The sequence below is a fragment of the Saccopteryx bilineata genome, chromosome 1, assembly GCF_036850765.1.
Source record: "Saccopteryx bilineata isolate mSacBil1 chromosome 1, mSacBil1_pri_phased_curated, whole genome shotgun sequence".
NCBI classification, from domain to species: Eukaryota; Metazoa; Chordata; class Mammalia; order Chiroptera; family Emballonuridae; genus Saccopteryx; species Saccopteryx bilineata.
The window spans coordinates 22,782,171-22,809,192 of NC_089490.1; the positions used below are offsets into that span (position 1 = coordinate 22,782,171).

At 43.4% G+C, this 27,022-nt stretch overlaps 1 protein-coding gene across 3 annotated transcripts in view; it reads left to right on the forward strand.

Annotated features, from left to right (window-relative positions):
• Positions 1–27,022, forward strand: part of RUNX2 (RUNX family transcription factor 2) — a 135,793-nt gene that overhangs the window by 36,376 nt on the left and 72,395 nt on the right. The gene's annotated exons all lie outside the window — the stretch shown is intronic.

Sequence of the window (27,022 nt, forward strand, 5' to 3'; positions counted from 1 at the left end):
TCTCCCCATTTCCAGCTTCAGAAAAATACAAAAAAAAAATTACTTTATAAATACATTTTTTTTTTTCAAATTTCGGGCCTCTAAATTAAGGTGCATCTTATACACGAGAGTGTCTTATACATGGGGAAACATGCTATTTTGTGATAATCAGAATGTCACTTAGGTTAATTATACAAGCTTCTTTTTGCTTTTCTTCCTGTTTCTTTTTCCTTTCATCTGTTTGGTGGTTGGCTGCCCGTGTGCCGTCTGGTGTGCCAAGTGACCAGGTGCAGGCTGTGCTAGGTGCCCTGTCATACCTGGAAGGTCCTGTGGGGCTCTGCCCAGACCTCCTCAAGGCCGCATCTCTGCACGCCTTCCTGTGGAGCCAGTTGTGCTGTGCGCCTCAGCTGAGAATCCTCAGAGGCCTTGGAGAAAACACCACTGTGCTCGTGTCATCTATAAAATCTACGTTAACCCCGTTGACTTCAGTAACCTGTGGAATGGGCGGTCAAGATATTATTTTGCAAGTGAGGAAGGAGTTGGGAGCAGTTCAGGGACTTGCCCAGGGTCACACGTCTCCTTCGGACATTTCACGTTTAAAAATTGTTAAGTATAACTCAAACCAAATTCAAGAAGAGAACATTTTTCAGCTGAGTATTTAAAGAAAAGAGAAGAAGCCCTAGCCAGATAGCTCAAGTTGGTTAGAGCATTGTCTGGAAGCGCAGAGGTTGCTGGTTCGATCCCAGGTCAGGGCACATACAGGAACAGATCGATGTTCCTGTCTCTCTCTCTTATTCCCTCCCTTCCTCTCTCTAAAATCTAAATAAAATAAACATTAAACACCTATACACAAACACAGAATCCAAACAAAAAAGAAGAAAGTGAGGAAAATATTTCCAGAGCCAAAATAATTTCAGGTTACTATAATTAGAGAAGTTAACCAATTTATATATATATTGCAAAAGTTAGTAGGAATTTAGTATAAGTGAAGAAAAAAATTTTAAATCAGTTAATATGGAAAAATATGTAAGAAAAAAAGATTGTCTCTTCCAGGTTAGCTGCCCCGTCATTACCGAAGTTGTAAAGGAAAGATAGTTTTTCCCTTTCCTAACAGAAAAAGGCCGTGGGGTAGGGGTGGCTGAATCAGTGCGTAGACTAGTTCTTTGTGGCCCTTCTCCATAGGAGACAGGGGGACTTGTAAAGGACAAGTAGAAGGAAGATCCAAAGTCAGACAGTGGTTCTGCCTATTTCTGGAGTTCCAGAAAGATGAAAGGTGACGCCACAGATCCAAGACTCTTAAAGAATCCCGAAATCTAAAACACGCTCAGTCCCTGAGGATATCTGGAGAAGAGGAAGCACCCTGTTTAGCAGATACCTTGTTTTTTTAAGCTCCTTCGTCTGTCTGGAAATGTAATTTGAATTACTATTATTTTTCTTCAAAGCTTGTGAAAACGAAACTAGCCTTTCGTGTCTGACTTCTGTGGGGAGTGGAGTGAGGTGGGGGTGGGGCTACGTCAATAGAGGAAAAGAAGTGGCAACTCTGTGGGGGGTCTGCCCCCACAGACCAAGGCAGAAGAAAGAAACCAGGGCAGGATGACGTGGCCGAGGAGGGTCTGTGACTGAGAGGAAATATTAGCAGCTCAGAAAAAGCCTTGCGGTCAAAAGCTCCAGAGGTGATTCTAGAGTGCATTCTTCCCCGGGCACAAGACGAGAGGCTCACGGGCATGGGCTAGGACCCGCGGAGGCGCTCCGATTGTACAGAGCTAAGCACACGCAGCGATGTGTTCTAGGGTAAGAAATTACAAACAATTTACAGGCGGTACAGAGAATTTGTTAAGCATCTTAAAGTCTTGGTGAAACTAGAGTTTACATTTCAGTTTTGGAACGGTTGAAAAAAAAAATCAGAAAGAAATACCGGGTCACTAAAGAACCAACTATGATAACTTAAATTATACATTTATTCAGTGCCAAAATGTGTTAACTGGCAAATACAGTAAGACCTTCTTCAGTTTCTAATCCTTCTTGCCCTGTAAATAAATTAAGTCAGCAAATAGTAATTTCTTGAGTTTTTCCCCTCTTCTCTGGTATAAAAATTATATTAAAAAATATATGAATAACAGACTGCTAACAGAATCTTCCAGTTAGCTCAATGAACCTATCAAGTTTCACATGTTCATTTTATAAATAAAACTTATTGGTAGTAATTTGTAGCAGGAGAGGGAGATTGATTTTAAGAATGATTTGGAAATATTACAGAAACTCTGGACACCCTAAAATTCCAGAGCTCTGCTATTTGTTAATGTTTTGATTTGAGAAGGTGCTACTGATACAAAGTCTCAAGGTGCATATTCTGTCCTCTCCCAACAGACTTGTGGACGGAGATCTATGTGTTGCTGTATTCTTTGTTTCTAAAACCTGACAGATCAGTGGCTTTGAACCACTTTCTTCTTTCCCTTCTGATGAATTCTCCTTTTGCCTTTTGTAGGGAGGACTATTCACGTCTTATTTCCATCATCATTTCTTGAGTGAAAATCCCATATCCTTTCTTTACTTTCAATCTTTTCTCTCTTTTAAGTGAATTTATTTTAGCTTGGGCTCTTACCATAAGGGTTTGACATGTTTTTATTTATTTGTATACCTTTCCATTTTCACATGATTTTCCATTTTCAATATGATAAAATTATATTCCTACAGGACGGGGGCTATATAAGTTAATTTTCCTTGTAAAAATCTGCGCACATAACATAACCTAAAGATAATTATTAGTCAAATATCCTTGAAATTCTGATCCTGCTTTCTCTGCATTGCTGAAATCAACCAGGTGTCCACAGTCTTTGTTGAGCATCTATTGTGTGTCCGTAACTCTGCCAACTATGTACAGATTTGGAATGTAAGGCACAAAGTTCTGCCCTTGAGGAATTAAAATATGGTTCATATAACACTATAATTACCCAACAATTAAATGGTATTTATTTATTTAGTTGTATGATGCGATCACATGTTCATTCCTTCAACAAGGACTTTTTTGAGTCCTACTATATGCCAGATGTTCTTCTAGGTGTGAGGGATGTAACCTTTAATAAAGCACATTTCCCCCCCTCGTGGAGCTTTTAGGCTATGGGAGAAGCAGATAATAAAGAAACAAATAAATAGGTCATATTCAATATGCAGGGAATGATAAGTGCTTCAAAGAAAAGTGAAGCAGGAGAAGGGGGGGTATAGCATCGTGAAGATGCTCTTTTTGTTAAAGTAGGCAGGTGTTGCTGAGGGGCTGGTTTGAACAAGAGACCGGAATTAAGTTAATTAAGTCCTCTACCTGCTTGTCTGGGGAGAGGGCCAGGCAGAGGAGCAGCAAGGGCAGAGGCATGAGGCGAGGCCCTGTTGCATGTTTAAGTAGTAGCGAGGTGTGGCCTGCGGGGCTGCGGGAAAGGGGTAGGTGATGAGGCCGCAGAGGTAGTTGGGGAGAGAGAGTGGTGTCGGAAGTCCCAGATCATGTGGGATCTAGAAGGTGCCTCTGGAGTTCAGGCTACAAGTCAAATCTGGAATGGTGTTTAAAGCCATGAGACTGGAAGAAAGAATTTTTAGGTAGAGAAGAGAGGAAGGTCAAGGACAAAGTCCCGGGGTAATTCCCAACAATTTGGAAGTTGGAAGTAAGCAGAGGAAACAGTGAGAGAAACGGAGCTGGTATAGCCAGTGAGGAGGAGGAGCCCACAAGAACATGGAACCCCGGAAACAAAAGGACTCAATGTTCAAGAATATTGACAGTAACTGAGTCAGATTCTGCCAACCAGGAACTGCTGTTGGGTTTGGCAAAGTGGAAGCCATCGGCGATGAAAGAAGTGGTGGGTTCACATTATACGGTACACACAGTACAACATACAGATGCATTGTAGAATTGTAAACCTGAAACCTGCATGCTTACATAATTCTATTAATCACAATGTCACCCCAATAGAAGTGTAAAGAAATAAAAAATGAAGATCATTTGGTGGAAGTTGAAGAGGAAACAGAGGGTGGAAGGTGGGGAAGAGGGCGGGAGAAGGGGAGGCTCAGGGTTCTCCGTAAGGGGGTTAGTGTATGCGGCAGTAGCTGGTGTGGGGGGCGTGGCATAACGGAGGGACCACTGGTGTTCATTGGCAAACCCCCATCCTAGTGCTGACCCTTCATGAACGAGTGACCTTGAAAAATCACTTTGTCTCAGAGCCTTGGCATCTTCCACGGCAAAATGGGGAGAAGAGAACCTACCTATCATGGTGATTATTAAGGGCACTGTGCAGGGTGGGGTGTACGTCGGTTTACGGTTGTGAGTACGTGAAACATGGAGTTTATTCTTGTATTCTTGTTTATTAATTATTGTTATTTTCCATATGAACAACTGTAAACATCCTCTTGCCCCACCCTGTATAATAAGAGTCCGTCATCTGTAAACTGCAACATCAACCTGAAAGTCTTCCCATCATTAGGGTGTCGTAGAAATTCTAAAAGAAAGACATGATCAGTCTAGAAGAAGCCGAGTCCTAAAGGGAATGGACGTGAACCTTGGGTGAACTGCGGACATTCATTCAAGGCACAGGGAAGGGAGAGGCTGCGGGATGTGAAGGGAGAGCGAAGAGGAAGGGCGGGCTGCAGGAGGGGGTGGACTCCGGGGAGAGGAGGGATGGGTCGGATAGGCAGGGCTTGGCTGGTGACGCAGGCGGTAGAGTCGCTCAGGACAGCCCGAGCCCCTGGGGCAGGCCGCGGGGGGTGGGGCCTGTGGGGTCCGCGGAAGGGTACTTGAGAGGGGACGGCTCTGAGTTTCTACATGAGGTGGCCTTGCAGAGATGAGAGCAGATTCTACCTGTGTCTGCAGCGGACCCCCAGTGTTGTGATCCAACTGGGATGTTTTGCATAGTTTGGTGGGGGAAGTTGGAGGAACTGAAGACAAGGAAGAAACAGGAAGGGAGGAACGTGTGGAGGCAAGGAAGCCGCCTGCCGAGGTACTTTCCCCAACTCAAGCGGCAGGAGAGTCAGGATCCAGCCTCATTGTTCGGGAGCTGATGTGCTGTCACAGGAAGTGCTCGCATCACAGAGAAGGAGAGTGCAAAAGGGAGGAGCGAATCAAGATGGGGAAACATGCATGAAATGAGTCCTACGCCAGCCAGTCGACAAGTGTCTGTGAGTACCTACTATGCGCCATGGCACTCATCCGGGTACCCTTCCAAGCCCTGTTCTAACCACGGACTACAACACACACTCTTTTTTTGTTTGTTTGTTTGTTTGTTTGTTTTTTTTTTGTATTTTTCTGAAGCCGGAAACGGGGAGAGACAGTCAGACAAACCCCCGCATGCTCCCGACCGGGATCCACCCGGCACGCCCACTAGGGGCGACGCTCTGCCCACCAGGGGGCGATGCTCTGCCCACCAGGGGCGTCGCTCTGCCACGACCAGAGCCACTCTAGCGCCTGGGGCAGAGGCCAAGGAGCCATCCCCAGCGCCCGGGCCATCTTTGCTCCAATGGAGCCTTGGCTGCGGGAGGGGAAGAGAGAGACAGAGAGGAAGGAGGGGGGGGGAGTGGAGAAGCAAATGGGCGCTTCTCCTATGTGCCCTGGCCGGGAATCGAACCCGGGTCCCCCGCAGGCCAGGCCGACGCTCTACCGCTGAGCCAACCGGCCAGGGCCAACACACACTCTTAATGGCAGGAAATGTGTGGGAGGAAGCCACACTGTGACAGAACAGGGTTTATGTTTCTCTTGCTTTCTGTTTTGTGAGGGATTGTATCTCGCTGGATTTTGTATATTCTTCTGGGCCTGTCATGTAGTTTGCTAAATGAACTTGTAATATTAAGTGACTGTGCAATATTCATCTGTGGCCGCAATTTTCATAAAACTCTGACTTGTCAAAACACATTTCTAGCCTTAAAACTGTTCTCCCAGTACAGCTGTGGGTAGGAACGCACGGCCAGAGCTGGCTGCCCCGCTGCGGAGGAGGACTGTCGCATCCGTGCTCCCCACACCGCCCCCCACCTCCGGCATTCATGTGACACTCATAAAAATGAGTCATCACAGTACAAGATGTTAATTAAAAATAAAGCAAGTCATTGATTTCAAATAAAGGGGCAAAGGGCTCCATTTCTGATCATCTGTCTTAAGGAAATTGGTTTAAATACATTAAAGGATGTGTTGCCATCAAGCATACTGAGAAGTTATGTCCGGGAAGTAACGCATTTTCGATTTCTAATCCTGCAGTAGGTGCTGGCCCACCTTCACTTGTTCAGCACTAAGCTAATGGGGCGTGGCGGTTCTGCCATTGTTTTTTTTTTTTTTTTTTCCTTGACATTGGTCTTCTCATAGGGCTTGTGTATTTTTGGATGAGAAGACCCCGTAATAATGCAGCCAGAGATTTAGGTGAGAATAGACGGGTGCGTGAATGCATGAGTCTTGAACTGACTAAAAACTCACTTCAAGCCCGAGATAGTGAGTCCTCGCTAATTTGCAAACTGTAGCTCTGAGTAATTTGTCGGGACCCAGGCTGTAGTTTTAATGGTTTGTGTGGTGATGATACGCTGCTATTCACAAAAGAACTTTAAAAACTGTTTGGTAATTGATGTCATTAGAATGACAGACTTGGGTTTGGGTTTTAAAGCAGATGTTCGGCGGTTAAGATGAATTTCTAGCAATTGTTTTGGAGGTTGAAACCAAAATGTGTACAAAAGTAAACATTTCCCTTTCAGAGCGAAATAATTTGAACTCGAATATAATGTAAGCAAGTAGGCATCAACTACAAGTTAATTTTGACATAGATGTCTGGAAAGCATCACCAATTAGCATAGTTTTTACGAGCCACAGTGTAATACTGTGTTTCTGTGCTCGTGTCAGACAAGAAACAAGTTACTTGTTGAAGCCCAGACTTGCGATGGCTGGCCAGCCCCAAGGCTGAAGTCACCCCCGAGGCTGCAGTCACCCTCTCTGTCCCTGTGTGCAGGACAGACGCATTGACCCAGGCGGCTCGCAGAGCGGCCACTGGGGTATCTGAACACGGCACAGCCAATTTCTCTTTCCACCAAATACAGATCAGTGACTTTTAAAGGGAGGGAGTTGACCAGATGTTTTGCTGCCTAGGTCATTTCTTTGTCTTTCTTTCTGGTCTTACGAGCACAGGAAATAAAAGACACGTTGATAGTTTCTAATGGAAATAAAATGCATACCATTGCTTTCCAATAGAAATAGAATTTTTCCGTAAAGAAGCAAGAGGAAAAGCCTGTACAAGGAAGTGCTCAGAGCATCCTCAGGCATATTATAGTGCGAACTGAACAAGTCATAATAGGAAAGTAATGCTGTAAGGTGGGCTCTATGCTGAGTAGACTGACATTAAGGCATTTTAAGTTCCCTTATTATTCTAAAAAGGTAGAGATATTTCCTTTCTAACTGGGGAGAAAAAATATCTCACATTAATCTTTATTTCATTTGGTATACGTTGGTTCTTTTTACCTTTTTTTTTGTAAGAGAGACAGAGAAAGACAGAGAGAGGGACAGACAGACAGGAAGGGAGAGAGATAAGAAGCATCAGTGCTTTGTTGCTGTACCTTAGTTCAGTGGTTCTCAAAGTGTGCGCCAGGGTGCACTGGTGCGCCCTAGAAGATTTCCCGGTGTGCCCTATGGTATTCCAGAGAAATATGTGTCTATTGGGGACCAAAAAACCAACAGTGTGTTTGGAGTTTAGATTTTGGAGGACAGAGGTGTGGGGAATTGGCTGTAAGTTGACAGTCTGCCCAACCCTCACCTCACTTGCCTGATTAGGTTGCAAAAGGCTGTTAAGCTGTGGTGCTGGATTGTTTACACTACCCCCCATGTTCCCTGGAAAGATTGGAGGCAAGTTTCTTCAATCCTTTGTTTGGTGTAAAGTTAAGATGATATGTATGGTGGTGGTTTTCTGCACTCAACACAATTAAGAGTAAAAAGAGAGGAATTCTTCAATTCTCATTGATGAGTAAATGAGAGTTTGCCTTTCAAATATATGCCCAAACATTGAAGAAATCGCTAGGACACATCAGGCTCACGTTTCTCATAAACACAAGAATGAAAAAACTTAACACATTCGCTCTGGGACCTGCCGAATTTACTAAATCTTACTAAGAATGTATCTATAGTTATATATATAAAGATAACTTTTTGGCATTTTTAAAAATTTTTTAACCTCTTTTTTACAAATTCTAAAAAGCATAACTCAAAAAAATATAACATAAAATGTTTTTTAATGTCAGAATAAATTTAATTTTGTTATATTTATTTTGTTTAATTACCATAAAAGCACACTTGAACTTTATATATTTTTTCTTTAATATTTGACTTAATTATTACAACATATTTCTCAGAAATTTGTATATAGTGCACCTATAATTATTTGTAGGATTTTAAATGCGCTGACTTCAAAAAGTTTGAGAACCACTGCCTTAGTTGTTCATTGATTGATTTCTTATATGAGCCTTGACCTGGAGGGCTACAGCAGACGAGTGACCCCTTTCTCAAGCCAGAAACTTTGGGCTCAAGCCAGCAACCTTGGGCTTCAAGCCATCAACCTTTGGGCTCAAGCCAGAACCCTGGGGTCATGTCTGTGATCCCAGGCTCAAGCCCGTGATTCTGTGCCCAAGCCTGCAATCTAGGGGTTTTGAACCTGGGTCCTCTGCATTTCAGTCCAATGCTCTATCCACTGCGCCACCACCTGATCAGGCCTCTTTTGTCTTGACAGTAGAGTTAAAAATAATGGATTCCCTCATCATGAGTGTCATATTATAATAAACCAAAGACATTTATACAGTAATATATTTATTTAAATGAATTAAAAAGAAACATGAATTCTCCCCCCTTTTCCATTTCTCATGTACTTAGTTCTCGCTGGCAAGCGTCAGGTGGCTCGCTCGGTTTATTTGTTGTTCTTCTTTAGCCGGGTCATATTGCTTCGAGACAATGCAGTGAATTATTTGCCTCCAGATCTTCAGTTTAGTTTGGAAATAAACAAATTAATGGGATTTTAAAAATCTTTATTAATTCACGGGATAAGACCAATCAGACAATGAGTTGTGCTTACAGGATGTGTTCAAAATGAGAAAAAATATTCTTAGCAACGGAGGTAGTTGGGTTTCTCAGTGATATTAGGGTTCTGCGAGGGACTGTGTCTTTCCACCCTGAGAACCAGTGCCCAGCTCCGTACCTGTCAGGTCGTAGTGAATAGGAGAGTCCCAGAATGAGTAAATGAACTGTTAAGTGATTGCTAAACACAAGAAGTACCCTAAATAAACACAAACATGTTTCCCCCTCCCTTTAGTGGACGAGGATGATGACATGAGAATAATGTAAAATGAAACACAAATCCTTTATTTCATTTTGAGGAGTGTCAGCCGTCTAAAGCTGTGTCTACAGTGGCCCTTGGGTGGCATGAGCCACCCGAAACCAGATTGGTATGTCCTTGACTTTGTTCTTTATGGAGCCGGAAAAACCAGCTGAGGGCCAGCGTCACCGCGTTTATCCAATACCAATTTCTTATAGGAAATAAGGGAATATCCTCCTTCAGAATCTGTATAAGGTGGAGCAGATATATAGTCTTCATTCACTTTTCTTGTTTTACCCTAATGAATGCCCTCATATCATTAGTAACATCAGAAGCTGTCATTCTCATGGTTATAAGCAACCTGTGTCTTAGATGTGTAGTGTTTTTCAGTTGTCTGGACACAGCCCCTGGGTGTGAACCGCAATATCTCTTATTGCACAATAGCACCAGGGCTGTTTCTTCACTGTCAGGATCATTGATCTGTCACGTGGCCGCATCACCGTGGTGACCACGGGAAAGCTCTGTAGGGAGTGACATTGATACTTGAGTTTACAAGATTTGCTATCTTTTATGCCGTGTGAGATAAATATTTATAAACTGGGTAAAATGTCTTACAGTTTATGTGTGGCTGTCTTTTGTCTGTACTGTAGTTCCTTATAATTTGCCCCATCAGTCTGGGGAGAGGAGTATGTGTCTGAAATAAGGCGACCTGTGTGGTGGCATACAGTGGTACCTTGACACACGAGCACTTTAAATCACGAGCAATTTGAGAGACCAGCAGTAACTCGCGGGATTTTTTGCTTTAGAGTCACGAGCGGATATTTGAATCATGAGTGTTGGCCAAATGAGTTTGTAAAATTTGTGTTTTTTGAGTTTGCTCACTTTTATTGTTAAAAATGGCTCTGGTGCAACATGGATGGACCTTGATAACATTATACGGAGTGAAAGAAGTAAATCAGAAAAAACTAAGAACTGTATGAATCTATAGATAGATGGGACATAAAAATGAGACTCAGAGACATGAACAAGAATGTGATGGCAATGGGGGTGGGGGGTGGGGGGAGGGGGGATGGGGCGAGGAAGGAGAGAGGGGGTGGGGGAGGGGAGGGGCACAAAGAAAACCAGATAGAAGGTGACAGAAGACAATTTGACTCTGGGTGAGGGGTATACAGCACAATCAAAGGTCAAAATAATCTGGAGATGTTTTCTCTCAACATATGTACCCTGATTTATCAATGTCACTGCATTAAATTTAATAAAAAAAATATTTAGCTTAAAAAAAAATGGCTCTTGGCAGCTCTCTGTGAAATCGCTAATTACCTTCCTGTTTGGGAAGGGCCATTGTTATGCTAATGTCTCCTCCCCCTCTCTTCTAGCATCTTTGCCTGACCTTGAAGGTAAATACACTTCATAAACTAGTTTATTTCTTTATATTCTCTCTTATTATATATATATATTTGTTATTAAAAGTACATTTTCTTATTTAAAAGCATATAAAACAAAAAATTTGTGTTGTTTCTGGGGGCCGGAATGGATTAATTGCATTCCCATTAATTTAAATGGGGAAATTTGATTGGACACACAAGCAGATTGAGTCATGAGCTTGGCCATGAAACGAATTAAACTCGTGTGTCAGGGTACCGCTGTATTTATAAGCCTCGGCCAGATCATTTCTTGTGGGCATTCCATAGATACTCTGAAAACTCCAGGTTCCTATTATGATCTCAGGGGATCTTTCAGAAACATGTTTCTTACCCCTGAGGAAAAACACTGGCAAAATGTCTGTGACACCTTCCAGTGGGCCTAGGACCAGCCGGTTGGTCTCCTCCCTGGCACCAGATCCTAGGTGCCCTGTTCCGCCTGCACCCTGTGTTTGCCTCGTGGGTAAGGTGGGTAAGGCTTCTGAGACCAAAAGAGGGCAGTGGAATGGAAACGTGACAGCTTTTGATCCATTGTTCTGAAACGTTAGTGTTTTGTGGTTAATTAATGGTATTTTGGGGTTTTACATAATTTATTTAGCAACAGGTAAATATGATTGGTCAGAAGAATCCCATTCTTTTTCTTTTTTCTTTAAGATTTTCCCACTGATTTGAGGGAGAAAGGGAGGGAGAGAGAAGAGGGAAGGGAAAGAAGCATCAACTCATTGTTCCACTTAGCTATGCATTCATTGATTGCTTCTCATATGGGCCCTGACCGGTGATCAAACCCTTGACCTTGGTACATCAGGGTGCTGTACTCACTGAGTCACCTGGCCAGGCCCAGGAATCTCATTCTTAAAAGATTCTGATTTTAGTACCACACTGACCTTGTATAATGAATATCAGTACTTAATTGATCAGAACTCGTATAGATATTCAGTTAATAAAGAAGCCTCCTTTGCCTGATCTGTGGTGGCGCAGTGTATAAAGCATCGACCTGGAACACTGAGGTCACTGGTTTGAGACCCTGGGCTTGTCTGGTCAAGGCACATATGGGAGTTGATGCTTCCTGCTTCTTACCCCCCCCCCCCCAATCTCTTCCTTCTCTAAAATGAATAAAAAATAAAAAGAAAGAAAGTAGCAGCCTGGTCTAGTTGATACGGTCACTGTGTTGTTAGCTTAGAAGTGTGTCTTCCATTCAGTCTGTAGGGCTTAGGACAGCCTCTTCATCTTTTCATGCCTCAGGTCCGTACCTGCTAAACTGCTGCAGCAACTCTAGCCCTGAGATACTAAGTATGCCATTAACAACAGCTTACATTATACAGTGTGTCCTTAAAGTCATGGTGTACTTTTGACTGGTCACAGGAAAGCAACAGAAGATGATAGAAATGTGAAATCTGCACCAAATAAAAGGCAAACCCTCCCAGTTTCATACCTATTCAGTGCAGTTCAATGTGGGCTCACGCACAGATTTTTTAGGGCTCCTTAGGTAGCTATCCCGTATAGCCTCTACAGACTCGTCACTGACTGATGGCCTATCAGAACGGGGTTTCTCCACCAAACTGCTGGTTTCCTTCAACTGCCTATCCCACCGAGTAATGTTATTCCTATGTGGTGGCGCTTTGTTATAAATGCACCGATATTCATGTTGCACTTTGGTCACGGATTCAAATTTAGCCTGCCACAGATAAATTGAACTTTCCTCTGTACCGTCCACATCTCGACTGGCATGGCCATGGGCTGCTCCGCTGTATACACGGTGTTACATCATCATCTGCGCATGCACACATGCTGCCACATTATCCTACAGAAACGGAGGGTTTTCCTTTTATTTGGTGCAGATTTCACATTTCTATCATCTTTTGTTTCTTTCCTGTGACCAGTCAAAAATGCATCATGACTTTACGGACACACTGTATAATGTTCATGACACATCTATGGCATAAGTACTGGTGTGATCTCAATGAAAATGTGGAGAATAAATGGCTTGGAGAAGGGGAGGGCACCCGAGCCCTCAAATACTGTGGGTTGCAAGCCGGGACTGGCCCTGATGTCTGAGCCTGAGCTCTCGCCTGTCTGCCACGTGTCTCTCGGGTGGTTGTGCAGTGGTCTCTCTGGTCCACAGGCGGGGCGGCCAGTCTGGCCACTGGCACCTGTTTGTGGGTGGGCTTGGTGGGCCCTGCAGGTGTTCCAGTGCTTGGTAGTTTATGGTAGGAGTCTAGAGGGAGTGGCGGTTTATCTTTGTTCCCCTCCTTAAATCTCATCAAACATATTTTTGTTGGAATGCCTTATTTCTAAACCCATATAATTTGTACATCTGAGCAGCTCATCACAGACTCTGAGAGTTGTAGCCAAGGCCACGGGGGCTCAGTTCATTTATTTGAGGGATAAGGAAACTGACAGAGTCCCCGCAACATTTTGTTGTTTATTTGGTCAGTTTACAGTCCAAAACATCCCTTTTCTTTACTACTCCTTTGAACAAACACCTAATTTCTCTTCTTTGTAACCACCAGACTTCTTGAGCCACTTAGACTCGTCACCTCCACTTCCTCACGCCCACCCACTCCTCACCTCCTGCCGTCTGGCTTCCGCTCCCCGGGCTCGGAGGTTGCCAGCAACAGCCCACGCCTCCTTCTTCGGGCAGCCTTTCTCTCAGTCCATCTGCAGCCTGTAACCCTGTTGATTACCTCCTCTGCCTCGGTCTCTGGCTGCTGTCCTATTCTGTCCTATTCTGATTTCCTCCTGCCTGTCTGATTGCTCCTCTCTTTAAACTCCCACAGACCTCCCACAAGTGGGCACCGCTGGAAGTTCTGAGCTTGGCTTTCCTCTCCGCGTTTCCTTGCTGGCTCGTCACATGAGCAGTCACCCTGATTCTATGAATAACTCCTAAATCTTTATCTTACATCCCCACTATCTCCAGTGTCCTCGTCTTCCTGAGCCCTAGAAGCCGGTGCCATGAAACCCTTTTGATCTTTAATTTTTAACTAATGTATCTCTGTAAAAACCGTCCCTTCCTTAGCTTAACCTAGAGAACTGTAGTACAAGCCAGGCTTACTAACTGCTCTTCCAGCCACCCCCCTCCCCTTTCCCCGTAGGATTCTCCTTCACCATGCTGTGGCTCAGTCTTCCTAGGGCTCAGCTTTGATCGTGTTGACAGGAAGGCTTCACTTTGTGGGACCCTCAGTGGTACCCTAGATGCTACCCAACCCGTGACAGGCTTTTCAGGCTTCTCTTAGCCCGCCATCACTTGGCTCCATCTTATCCTCACATCTCCAATCACTTTCTTACACACATTCTTGTCTCCAGCGGTTCTCTAATGCATTGGAGCTAACACCCCTTTCTATAACAAATAATAGTGTCCCTTTACTACGCTAAAGTAGAATCGTAGGTTTTTTATGTCTGTCCACATAATTTATAAAAGATTAATATGGCCTTAGCCAGTTAGCTCAGTTGGTTAGAGTGTCGTCCTGATACACCCAAGGTTGTGGGTTTGATTCCTGGTCAGAGCACATTTAAGAATCAGCCAGTGAATGCTTAAATAAGTGTAACAACAAATTGATGCCTTTCTCTCTCTCTCTCTCCCCCCTCCTTTTTCTTTCTCCCTAAAGATTAACTTTAAAAAAGATGAACATAATGCTACAATTGTAGCATAAAGGAAAAATAAAGGAACTTTATTAAAAACAAGTTATATTGATATATTTTAGTATCTAAATATAAATACTTGTAGAAGAGTATGCTAGGGTAATGAACTATCCAGGCTGCTTGTCCAGGTGTAGAGCCATCCTGAATGTGACAGCTACAAATTGAGATTGATGCCGAGGTGTATTAGTGGCTCAGATACCAACAGTGATGTTACTTTAGGTGAAGATTTTCTGAAATGCCGAACACTCCTGGTAAAATTCCTAACAAAACAAAGTATGTTCTTCTCTTGATTCCTAGGCAGTTTTATTCCTAGGAAATCCAACATATTAAACCTGTAGGAGAAAATACTTTATGTTTATATAGATAAGTAGAGTTTAGGTTCTAGGCTTAGGAAATTATAACCAGGTTTTTTCATCTACTCGAATGCCTGGTGGGTTTACCAAAAGTTGTCGAGAGATGTGGAAAAGCTTCATTGTGTAGGCTTGTCTCATGCATCACAGGACAACTAGCATTATTGGCCTTTGCCCACTAAATTACAGTCCTGCACCTCCAATCGTGTGACAGTCAAAATCACCTCTGCCAACTTCTGGAAGTCCCCAGTGGTCGGTACCGGTTGTGTTGAGAACCACCGTTCTGGCCAAACTGTTCACACCGTCCCCTGAACATGCCTAGCCCTCCCCTAGTCGCATATCCCTTTTCACATTCCGCTTTTGCTTTGAATATGCTTCCCTTTTCTGTTTCCATTTTTTGAAACCTTACCCACCTCTGGAGCTCAAGTGGTGTGTATTCCATGAAGCTTTCCATCAGAAGGGGGGCTGCTCAGTCTGAAATCTTGCAGCCGTCCCCCTGTATCACCTGACGGTTCTTAAAACATGTTGCTTCACGTTAGTTATTTATGTGTAGCACTGCCTATCAGCTTGTAGGGTCCTTGACAACATAGGTCATATATATATATATATATATATATATATATATATATATATACGACTATATATATATAGTAGGGGAGGTTATTATCGTTCCCGGTATTTCAAGCAAGGTGCCCTGTACGTAGTCTGTGTCCAGTGAATGCTTACTGGGTCAATAGATGGATGTAGTTTTAAAAAAATATTTGTAGAGAAAAACAAAAGGAACGCTTGGTTCTGATTTTAGCATTTTAACCTTACTTTTAAAATTATGTTTATTTTTTTTTAAACTGAATTTAGTGGGGTGACCTTGGTTAATAAAATTATATAGGTTTCAGGTATACAATTCTATAATACATCATCTATATGAGATATTATGTGTTCACCACCCCAAGTCAAGTCTCCTTCCATCACCATTTATTACCCCTTCTCTTTACCCTCATCTCCCTCCTTCACCCCCTCCCCCCTGGTTATCACCATTCTGTTGTCTGTGTGATATTTACATGTTACCTTCATGTCATAAACTTCTAATAATACCAATGAATATCAGGAAAGTGTATAAGAAGTCTATGGGTCCATAAGTTTGGTCTGTATATATTTTTATATGTGTGTTTTTGGACTTAACTATGAAAGGAGAGGCCTCGTTCTCTATCCGTCGCAAAAATCTGGAGCAGAGTTAAACTAGCCCTCAAACACTGAAAGTGTGAGAAATGAGGCCACGGCGCCTCTTCGTTCAATTCTGAAATGTACAGATAACATTGACTTTTGAAGTCAATCAGGATGCCCATGCGATTTCCCTGTTTCCCCCTTTATTCAAAAACCTCAAAACCACTATGGGTAATTCCCTCAAGATCTACTTCTTAGCGCATACAGTCTAGCGAGTAAACAAGATTTCCAAGAACTGGATGCTTTTTAACTTTTACTCTCTAGACTCCATCTTGAGCACCTCTCTCCAACGACCTGAGCGGAGAAAGCCCGGCGTTCTCCCCGCCTACCTTCCGTCTCTCCCTAGAGGCGTGGGAAGCCTTTGTGCAGTCCTTCCTGCCCTCCCTTCACGTTGTCATCTTAACTCCATCACCAACCCTCAGCCCTCCTAACAATATCCGTATGAAAGAAATCAGACCCCTTCGACAATGAAAAACACATTTAAGCTACCGCATACCACCATTGCCACTGGAAAAGTAGATATTATTTTTTCTGTCAATCTAAATGCAGCGCTCTGGCAACGTTGTAGTTCTGGTGGTTGCCTTTTCGTGGATCGGACAATTAGGCAAGCCATAGGTGCTCATCAACAAAAGTATTGTTACTGTGAGAAACTTCGCAGCCCTTTGTGTGTGTGTGTGTGTGTGTGTGTGTATATATATATATATATTTTGAGGTAGGAAGTATTTGCCTTTGAATGTAGAAACTATGTAATGTGATCCAAGAAAATGATATGGCCAAATGACATGATTAATTTTCATTACTTTCTTTCCATCTCTTGCCCGCCTCAGTTGCGTCTGAGCCTTGCCCAGATCCCAGTTTGAGCGGAAAAACTCCCCAGCTCTTCCCGTAGTTTGAGAGACATAACAGAGCGCAAAGATGTGCCTTTGCCTTCAGAGATTTTTACATAGAGAGGGGAAGTTTAGAAATACCCGCCAGAGAAGATTACAAAGAAACGTATGATAAATGTCAGATGAGTGATACAGACAAAGGGAACCACACATTTCTGGGACAAGATCACCGTGGACCCTGATGTTCACAGGAAAAGCATCCTGGATATTATCCTTCGAAGCCAAGATTGCCTTCTGACCAGATTGTCCTTCTTTGGTTCCAGAATACGTTTCTTGGTCACTGTGAGCTTCTTTTGGGGCTCAGAGACTGTTCTTTCTTTCTTTCTTTTCTTTTTTTTTTTTTAATGTGCCTTGACCGTGGGCCTTCAGCAGACCAAGAGACTGTTCTTTCTGTAGCAAGGAGGTAGGACATTAACCTAGCTCACTTGGCTTTGCCCCTGTTTCATTAAAATGTCTCCTGTTCCCCTTTAATACACACCTCTTTGAAGACACGCCCCATACTCCATAGTTCTTACATTTGTTAGCGCAAGATTGTCAGTTACTGTGGCTTTTGGGAAGGCACAGAATTTCCATAGAAATTAAATGGGTTCATTCTAGCTTACTCTTTTTCACTCCCCTGTCCTAGGGGGATTTTTGTAGGCTTTGTGAATTCACATCCCAAAATTGGAGATTTTAACAAAGCTGAGATAATAATGGTATTGTGATCATTAAAATGGTACAGCTATTTAGTTTGGCCAGTCAAAGCCAAGGGTAATAGAAACCCAACCCAGGAGCCATATTGAGCAGGGACACTGAGGAGTTGGGAGCGGGAGCGGGAGACTACCCGGTCTTCCCATTCTTGTTCGCTAAAGCGCCTCCACTGGTAAGTCGGAGCCATTCCCACTCATTGGCTTGACCAGAATTGTTATATCGAAAGGCAGGTTCCGAGCAGCGGAGTTCCATACTGTAAGGAGTTAAGTATTGCTTTTACACAGAATCCTCGTGATTGGGTGATGTTTATGGATATAAACCAGAGAATTGGTCTATTTTTAAATTCCTAAAAAGCAAGGCCTGTGTTATGTGCATTTCCCCCCTCTGGAAAGCTTACGCAGGACCGATACTCCTCTCCCTAGGCATCGACATTCTCCATGAACGTTTAATTTCCCGGGCTCACCGTCCTTTTCTCTGTTGAGTTCTGACTCTTTCCTTTGAAGAGCACACAGTAGAGGCTGGCTTTCTTTATTTAATAGAAATCTGTTCTTGTTTTATTGTTTTAGCCAGTACACTATCCAAGTAAAACTTTGGGGCTGCTAGTGTTTTAAGAAAATAAATCTGATAAATGACGGTATGTGGAATTTTTTTTTTTTTTTAATTCAAGAAAATTCGGCTGAAACCTGTTTAGCAACATAGTTCTCATACATGGCTATGGCTGGGCCCTTTCCAGTTGTTTCTGTCTTGAAGAAATTTCAAGATTTTCAGGGTTTTTTTTAAAAAAAAATTTAAACATTCCCCTGGATTGTTAAAAACAAAAATGCCTTAGTGTTGACCTGGTACCAAAACGAGATGGAAAAGTATGGGAGTGAAAGTGAGCAGGGAGATTTCTCCGCCCGACCGGTGAGGAGACATCAGACAGACGTACAAAGGGCCAGAAACAGAGCTGGAGTCTGGAGGGTCAGTCAGCGCAGAGGCAGGGTTTTGATCAGTGGCGTGGGATGTTGGAATTGTATTCCCCCCCCCCCCAAAGGAAAGAACATCCTCAGGTTTTCTCCCGTTCTGCCCAGTATTCCTTCCCAAGCTTTTGATATGTTCTACAGGCCACACACACAGGAGCAAGGCTGTCTGTCACACAACCCAGATGCCCAGCTGTGGAAGATACTCTTTTAGCAGCATCCGTCTGTTTCTTGGCAAGACTTTTAGGCAGTCTAAAGAAAACAGTCCCCGAGCGAGCGGCCTTCGGGCCTGCCTCGTGCTTAGTGCTGTGCCGGCTCGTATCTGGCTCCTGCTCTGACCTGGTGAGGCTGGACCCTGTGCTCGCTCTCTCTCCTTCTCTCCCTCTCTCCTCCCTCTCTCTCCCTCTCTCCTCCCTCTCTCTCCCTCCCCCCCCTCTCTCCCTCTCTCCCCCTCCCTCTCTCTCTCTCTCTCCTTCTCTCTCTCTTCCCCCTCCTGCCCCTCCACCAAAGAATCTTTGGGATTTTGGTCTGATTTTGTGAAATTCCTGTGGACACCTAGAGAAACTTCCCTTTTATTTTATTTTATTTTTTTTATTTTTTTATTTTTTTCATTTTTCTGAAGCTGGAAACAGGGAGAGACAGTCAGACAGACTCCCGCATGCGCCCGACCGGGATCCACCCGGCACGCCCACCAGGGGCGGCGCTCTGCCCCCCAGGGGGCGATGCTCTGCCCATCCTGGGCGTCGCCATGTTGCGACCAGAGCCACTCTAGCGCCTGAGGCAGAGGCCACAGAGCCATGCCCAGCGTCCGGGCCATCTTTGCTCCAATGGAGCTTTGGCTGCGGGAGGGGAAGAGAGAGACAGAGAGGAAAGCGCGGCGGAGGGGTGGAGAAGCAAACGGGCGCTTCTCCTATGTGCCCTGGCCGGGAATCGAACCTGGGTCCTCCGCACGCTAGGCCGACGCTCTACCGCTGAGCCAACCGGCCAGGGCCAAAACTTCCCTTTTATTCTTCGTTGTTTCTCTATTGATTCGAGGAGAGGAGGCGGGTAGGAATGGGAAGGCAAAGATCTTACCAGAGGAGAAGGGGGTCGTTCTGCACAGCGCCAAGTACGCTGGCAAAATAAAAAATAGTTTTCACGGGTTTGTTTTCAAACTCGGCGCTCTTGAATAGTCTGAAAGGGAGAACTAGCCTGTTGCATAGCCAGCTACTACAATGCAGTTCGGATTCAGGGGCAGCTTGGCGTGGGTCAGCATGTTCTGTTCTTCGGGGAATTCTCTGAGGCTTGAAGGGTGGTCTTCTTTCAAAGTACTGTTTAATAGTTGTATTCTTTGGTTTAAATCTTTATTTTTACAGCATTTGTGTTGTTCAGTTTCTGCACCGAAAGGATTTTATTTCCCTATTCTGTTGATTATTGTAAGGGTAGCAGTTTAATGTTGCTGAAATTTACACAGAGATGCCTGACCTGTGGTGGCGCAGTGGATAAAGCGTCGACCTGGATATGCTGAGGTTGCCGGTTTGAAACCTGGGCTTGCCTGGTCAAAGCACATATGGGAGTTGATGCTTCCTGCTCCTCCCCCCTTCTCTCTCTCTGTCTCTCTCTCGTCTCTCTCCTCTCTAAAAATGAATAAATAAATAAATAAAAAAAAAAAAAGAAATTTACACAGAGGAGTGGCTCCCCATCCCCCCAGCTCAAACCACCCCTCGTCCTCCTACCTGCCAATTGTGTCTGAAGTAATTTCCCAGCAGTGCTGTTGACTTTGGGAGATGCAGTATTTCTGGTTCTCGGTGTGTGTGTGTGTGTGTGTGTGTGTGTGCGCGCATGTGTGTCTGCCTTAATATCTGACTGATAATTAATTGTTACTCAGCTTGAAAGTTCTGTTCATCTCTCTCTCCTCTCACTTGACCCACTCAGAGAATTAACATGTGGTAGTTAAAGGGGGGGGGGTGCCTTATGCATGACGACAGGTGCTAATCTTCAAGGAAATTTACCTTGCATTCCACCCATTAAGGGTACAGTACATAAAAATGGCTTAATGTCTCTTTGAAGGTGTCAGCAGGCATGTGTGGACCACACAGAATGGGTTTCACTGAAAGTAATAGAGTGAAATTGTCTGCATAATTATTTTCTTTGGATTGAGAATCAGCAGCCCTCTTTGGGTTCAGGAAATAAACCTCTGTTAAAACCATATGGCACTATTCTCAGAAGAGATGTTATTATAGGGCCACTTCCCTCTAAATTTTTGAGTCAGGAATTCTTCAGAAGGAGTCGCATATGTCTTGAGAATGGATGTCAAGTTCTCTTCCCCCAGGGGAGTTGTGAAAGTCAGACATTCTCTTGCCTTTTTTCACGAATGCCACCGTGGCCAACAGGTCCAGGGCCCTGGGCAGGGGACAGCTGCACAGCAAGCAGCACAGCCATCTCAGGTGTACATGTTTTGAATTATTAGCTGGGCCAAGGGAATTTATTCTTAAAGAAAATAAAAATTTGCCTCAATCCAGTGAACCATGTGATTTGTCAACACTGAAAACACATTTTAAGGTCAGCATAATTGCATTCTGTCTGCCCAGGCCCTTAATGCAGAGTGAGTTGGCTTTGCTGTATTTTCCTCTTGCCCAGTTATGAAATTTTCCTCTAGACTTCTTGTCACAGTCCTCGTGTGTCCCAGAGATAGCTAGATTAGAGCGACGGGTAAAGTGAGGAAGAGCGCAGTTTGCGTGATGGCGAGGGTATGTTTTGGGTAGAACTTAAGTTAGGTAAATATATTAACTAAAGCCCACAGTATTTTTATGTGGCATATGTATATTTTATATGATATATATTTATATGCAATATACAGTAGACATTTTTATGTGCTAAATATATATATATATGTGTACACATTACAATATGTACATTGTGATGAATTGTTATGCATTTTTATCTTTTCTGGGGGTTATGGTCTTCTGCTTTAGTTTTTTTATAAAAGGAATATAAGCAAAAGTTGGTATTTGTTCATTTCTATTGATAAGCCTAGAGAATTATTAAAATCTATAGAGCTTAGTCTGGCTGTTGGTCATGATAGGAAGTTAAAATGTCTCTTGAGTGCCAGACTTAAGCACATCTATTAAGAATACTTAATAGATATTAAGTTCAGCTTTTCATTTCATATTCTGTAGGAAGCACGTAAGATACCTACGGACTGAGTAGTAAGAAGGCTTTTCTCATAATGCCTCAGGTGTTTCTGTAGTCAGAACTGTTGTAACGAGGTAAGAAAGGTTGCTCGCATGTAGATTCCTCCATTACTGACACAGGTTCTGGATTCATTCCTTTATTTATTCAACAGACACTGACAGGGTATCTAGCACACGTACTTTAAAAAAGACTGCACTAAATCAGAGAAGAGTTCGTCATCTATCTGGCCCAGAAAGAAGTTCAGTTTTACAAGGAGACAAAGCATGGATATTGAGGATTGTGTGATAGAAGTGATGGAAAATGGGCAAGGGCATAAAAAAGGGGCAGGTCAAGTGACATGGACGTTTAGAAGCAGTTCTACTTCTGTTTTGGCGGGGAGGGGGGTGTTTATTGAAGTGAAGGCATTTGAACTTAATCTTGAATATAGGTAATTAAACTTATTGGTAGAAATTCTTGAATCTTCAGTTCTAGTAGTTAGATGGTGAGTTTCAGGAAACTTAACACCACATCTCTTTTATATTTATGACAACACCCCCCATCCATCCATGTGGACCCTGACTCCCTTCGCACGCCTACTGATGGGAAGAACAGCCTGGGTCAGTGTCTGGCCCAGGTGGTTCCTTGGACCTCTCCTGTCTTTTGCTCTCTGCTCTAAGCCTGGGGCCAACTCAGTTTTCAGCGCTGAGTTCAATGCCACCACCTCGAATACTCTAACAGCTCAGTCTTGTTTAGCTCTGTATTGGCTGAGCTCCTCTACCAGAGCTGGGCCAGTACCAATGCGATCATGTTTTGCATGTTCTAAGTGCTCAGCTGAATGTAATTCAATTGAACAAAGTAGATCAAATAATTAAATTAATTTGTAAAATACGTCTTAAAGTTTGTTTTCTATTAGAATTAAAGAATAAAATTTTATACTGTGACCTGGTACATAAAATTATAGACCAGCCTTGGGCCTAATTTTGAGTTAATAGAAAATAAGCTCATTACAAAATCAGTAGACATGATAATCATTTTTTTTTTTCCCCCTAAGGGAAATTCTAAACTGCTCGATAATTTAGCAATCTCTGGAGTTCAGTTTCCATACCGGGAAAAGGAAAAGGGTCTAAAAATCTTCAGGCCAACTTGGTGGCTCAGACTTTCTTTCCGAAGTCCTTCTATACATGTTTATTTGCTAAATTGTAGTTCTATAAATGATATATCACTCAGGCTGTTTGCCATATCTCTGTCCATAACAGATGGATTCTTTTCTTCCATTCCGTTCCTCGGGGTTTGTTATTTTCTGATGGACAATGGGAGTGAGAGTGCAGAAAGAGGGAGGCCCTAGAGCAGTGGTCCCCAACCCCCGGGCCGTGGACCAGTACTGGTGCCGGTCCGTGGGCCATTTGCTACCGGTCTGCAGAGAAAGAATAAATAACTCACATTATTTCTGTTTTATTTATATTTAAGTCTGAACGATGTTTTATTTTTTAAAAATGACCAGATTCCCTCTGTTACATCCGTCTAAGACTCACTCTTGACGCTTGTCTCGGTCACGTGATACATTTATCCATCCCACCCTAAAGGCCGGTCCGTGAAAATATTTTCTGACATTAAACCTGTCCGTGGCCCCAAAAAGGTTGGGGACCACTGCCTAGAGGAAGAACTGGGTTCATTTTATTTTGTTTTCGTATTTCTTTTCATCTTACAAGACTGTAAATGGCAGGATAAGAAGTGGCCCAATATGCTGCTCCGTGGGATTCAGGAATGATCCTTTCTCAGAAGATAGGTTGGGAAAGATGGTTGATTTTAGAGACTTTTAACTGTTGGTTTGTGGTTGTTGTTTTTTCCTCTTTCTCATCTTCGATGCTGATTGATCTTGGCATCCCTAGTATAATATTTAGACTAGGAAAAAGTCTTGCTTACTCTCTGATCTGTGCAAATGGTAGGTGTAAAGTCACAGCCTGACTTGTGATTTGGTCTAGGAACAGCTGATTGCCATGCAGTCGGGAGGTTCTTTTATGCCTGATACTCTCCCCATCCTTTTAATAAAAGATCATGACCAAGACAACTCAGAAGGCACTCTGCCTGCTCATAGTCACCAGTAAAGCTGGTCTTACCCGAAAGGTACTCAGGAAGCAATGAGAAAGGGGAGTCTGAAGTTCAGGAGAGTCTGCGGATGCTTCCTTCAATGCAGATGCGTCTTCGGTAGTCACAGGAGCTTGAAGCCATTGGGGTCGATGAGGTCGCCCTGGGAATGGGTGCAGAATGAGTGGAGGAGAGTCACCCCTTGGCCCCTTGTGGCTGAATTAACTTTGTGCCCTTGGCTCAGAGTAGTAGAAAGAGAGGTTGCTCCCCTGCCAACCTCCCTTGGGCCCTGAAAGCAGCAGGACAGCAGAGTCAGGACTGCCTCAGCGGCCGCCCCGGGGTAGTGTACCTACTCCTGGTCGCCATGGCACTGTCGGCCCCTCCTCCTCCTCCTTCCAGTGTCTCTTTACTGGCTCAATCCCTTGCCCTATCCCTTACATGTTTGTGCTTCTTAGGTTCCTTTTAGATACTTCCCTTCATTCACTCTCGGCCTATTCTGAGTGACCATGTCATTTACACCTTGACTTCAAGCTCCCTTGACTACTTCCTGAGAACGCATCTGCAGCCTCTTCTGAAGTTCAGACTCTTGGCTAGTTTGCTTCCTGGGCATGTCTGCCTGAGTAAGTCCCACGGGCATGTCAGTCTGGCGTCCCACACCATATTCGGATTTCCCACCTCCGCTTCAACCAGACTTCTCTACCCGAATATGAACCCCTCCAGTTTTATCAGTTTTGAGTGCCCCACAGGTCACACCTCTGACCAAACCAGAAACCCGAGAGTCACCCTCTCTGCCTTACTTCTTACATCTAATTATTCTACTCTGCTGTTGTCCGAACCTCTCTTCTGTGTCACCGATGCGTTCCCTCATACCCACTAGTACCGTGTTAGCTCAGTTCATACGCTCCGTATTTATCTCCTGGCCTGCAATATAAAAATTGTTTTCTGACTGGCTCCATGCCTCTAACGGCACTTCCTTCTACATTGTCTTTCCCCTGGGGGTAAAGTGGTCCTGCTAAACTGTAAGCCAGCTCACAGCATGCGCTGGATGAACATACCCCAGTGGTCCCCTGTCAGATGGAGTGCAGACTTGGTGGAGTGGTGGAGAAGGCCCTTCCGCACCTGACCTGCCCAACTGCCTCCCTGCCACCCGCTGGGGCTGAGCACCTGCCGTGCCGGCTTGCTTCACTCTCGACACTTTTTAAATCTCAGTGTCTTTGCACACTTCAAATCTCTGTGTTGTTGCACCTGCTGTTCCTTTCGCTTGGGATGTCTTTTTCTTCTGAATTTGCTTGACTGGAATTCTTCATCTCCTAAGCTTATTCACCTCTTCACTGAGCCCTTCCTTAGAAATTAAGCATTTATTCTTTGGTCCTCCTTTGCTGTTCAGACCTCGGTGATGCTTTTTTTCCTATTGCTGAAATTATTTGTTTATGTAATGCCCCCCCCCCCAAGTATACTGTGAACCTCCTACTTTAGCATAATTCATAGCACACAATAAATACTTGGGAGATTTTAGTAGATAAATGAATATTATATCCGTATACGTGGTTTTACCCGCGGAGGCCATTTTCACCTCTATTACATTTCATCCTGATGGCGCACCTGTGATGCGGATACTTTGATCCTCATTTGACAGATGAGGAAGCTGAGTCACAGGAGGAAGTTGAGTCACAGAGATGATAGTTTATTTGCCGACAGCTCCACAACCAAGTTAGCAGCAAAACTAGGAACAGACTCACGGATTTTTCACCTCTTGTGTAGTCAGGCCCAGATTTAGATAAGGGATTCATTCTCCTTTTCAGTCAGACACTGGCTTGGTCTTTTAACTATTCCATTAAGTGCATTCATTGGGTGTGTATGTGACCCATAGTGACAGGTGAGATATCCATAGCATCACTGATTTTTAGAATTTGAAGTTAGGAAGTCTGTTATTTGGCAGGTGAGACAATTCTGTACCCGAGAAATTCACAACTTATTACTAGTGACAAAACCCACATCTCCTGACTTAGAGTAACACACTGTCTTTTTAACTACATGCAGGGCAATCATCAGTTCTATTGGACAGAGTTTTACTTTTGTATCTCAAGGGTTGTCAGTAGGATTTGTTGAGCCATTAGGCCAGTTAACTCTTGGGAAGAGACTACCCTTGTTGCAGAAAGAATATCTTGTCTGTGAACATTCAGTGAAGGTCCATGAAAGAGATAGGACCCAGAGGAGAAAGAATCAAATGGTGAGTTGCTTTCATTGGTTACCCTACTCTTCCAGATTGTATTACTTCTCTTCCAGTGAGCTTCGTAGATTCTTGAGCATGTGCCATCTCAAAATAAAAAGGAGGTATCTAATTAGGCTGACCTAAGAATTCCATATTTCAGAACAGCTGTGTTCAGCAGTCAGAGGGCTGTGGTGTGATGGTGTAAATAGAAGATGAAGCATGTTGGGTCTTGAGAGGACAGCATCCCAAGTCACCTGGAAGAGACGCGACACTCGTATTAGTAGTGTCACTGTTTCTTTTCTCTAGACTCTCCTCTCTCTGTACAAATCCAGGCATCCATAAAATAGAGATAATAGGAATTTATAGCCATATACGTGCATGATTAGAAAGACAATACTTTATACATTTCACGTGGCAAAAGAAAATGTTTCTCCAAACTATCATTACTGATTAATTCAGTACGAAGCCAGCAGACAAAAATCTTTAAAACTTTAGACTTGCTTTTAAAAAAACAAAACAAAAAAATTAATTTTAATCACCTGAAGGTTCTTTTTTTTTTTTTTGGAATATATTTTTAAAGGTATTGGCTCTCTCAGGAGTGTTCTTTCATTCAGGTAGATGGTGATGATGATGAACTCTGAAAAAATGAGCACCAAACCACTCTTGGGTTTGAAAAGAATGCACTTTTCTAACCTGCTGGGCCTTGGAAAAAAGGGTAAAACTTGCTGTCTTCTAACTCCATTTAACTCTACTTTAGATTCCTTTTACATAACAATAACTTGATCCTACTCAAAATACTTGGCACCTTTAGTGACAGGGTGGAATGTAGGAACACTTTAGCAGATCTGAATGTGAGTAAACTCCAGTAGTTTTGGAATGAAGAGGTGGAGATTTGAGTTCCTTATTCAGAGTTCACAGCAGATAAGAATACCAGGATTAACACAATAGACTCCCTTCCTTACACATGGCTGAAGAAAGCAATTATCTGTCTATCAAGACGATAGCAAATTGTGCAACAGCATTAGGACGCGTGGATGGATAGGTGGATAAATGCTATTCCGTCATAAAAGGGTGCTGATACATGAGGGAATCCTTTGAGTTTAACTTGTAGGCTGTTTTATTTT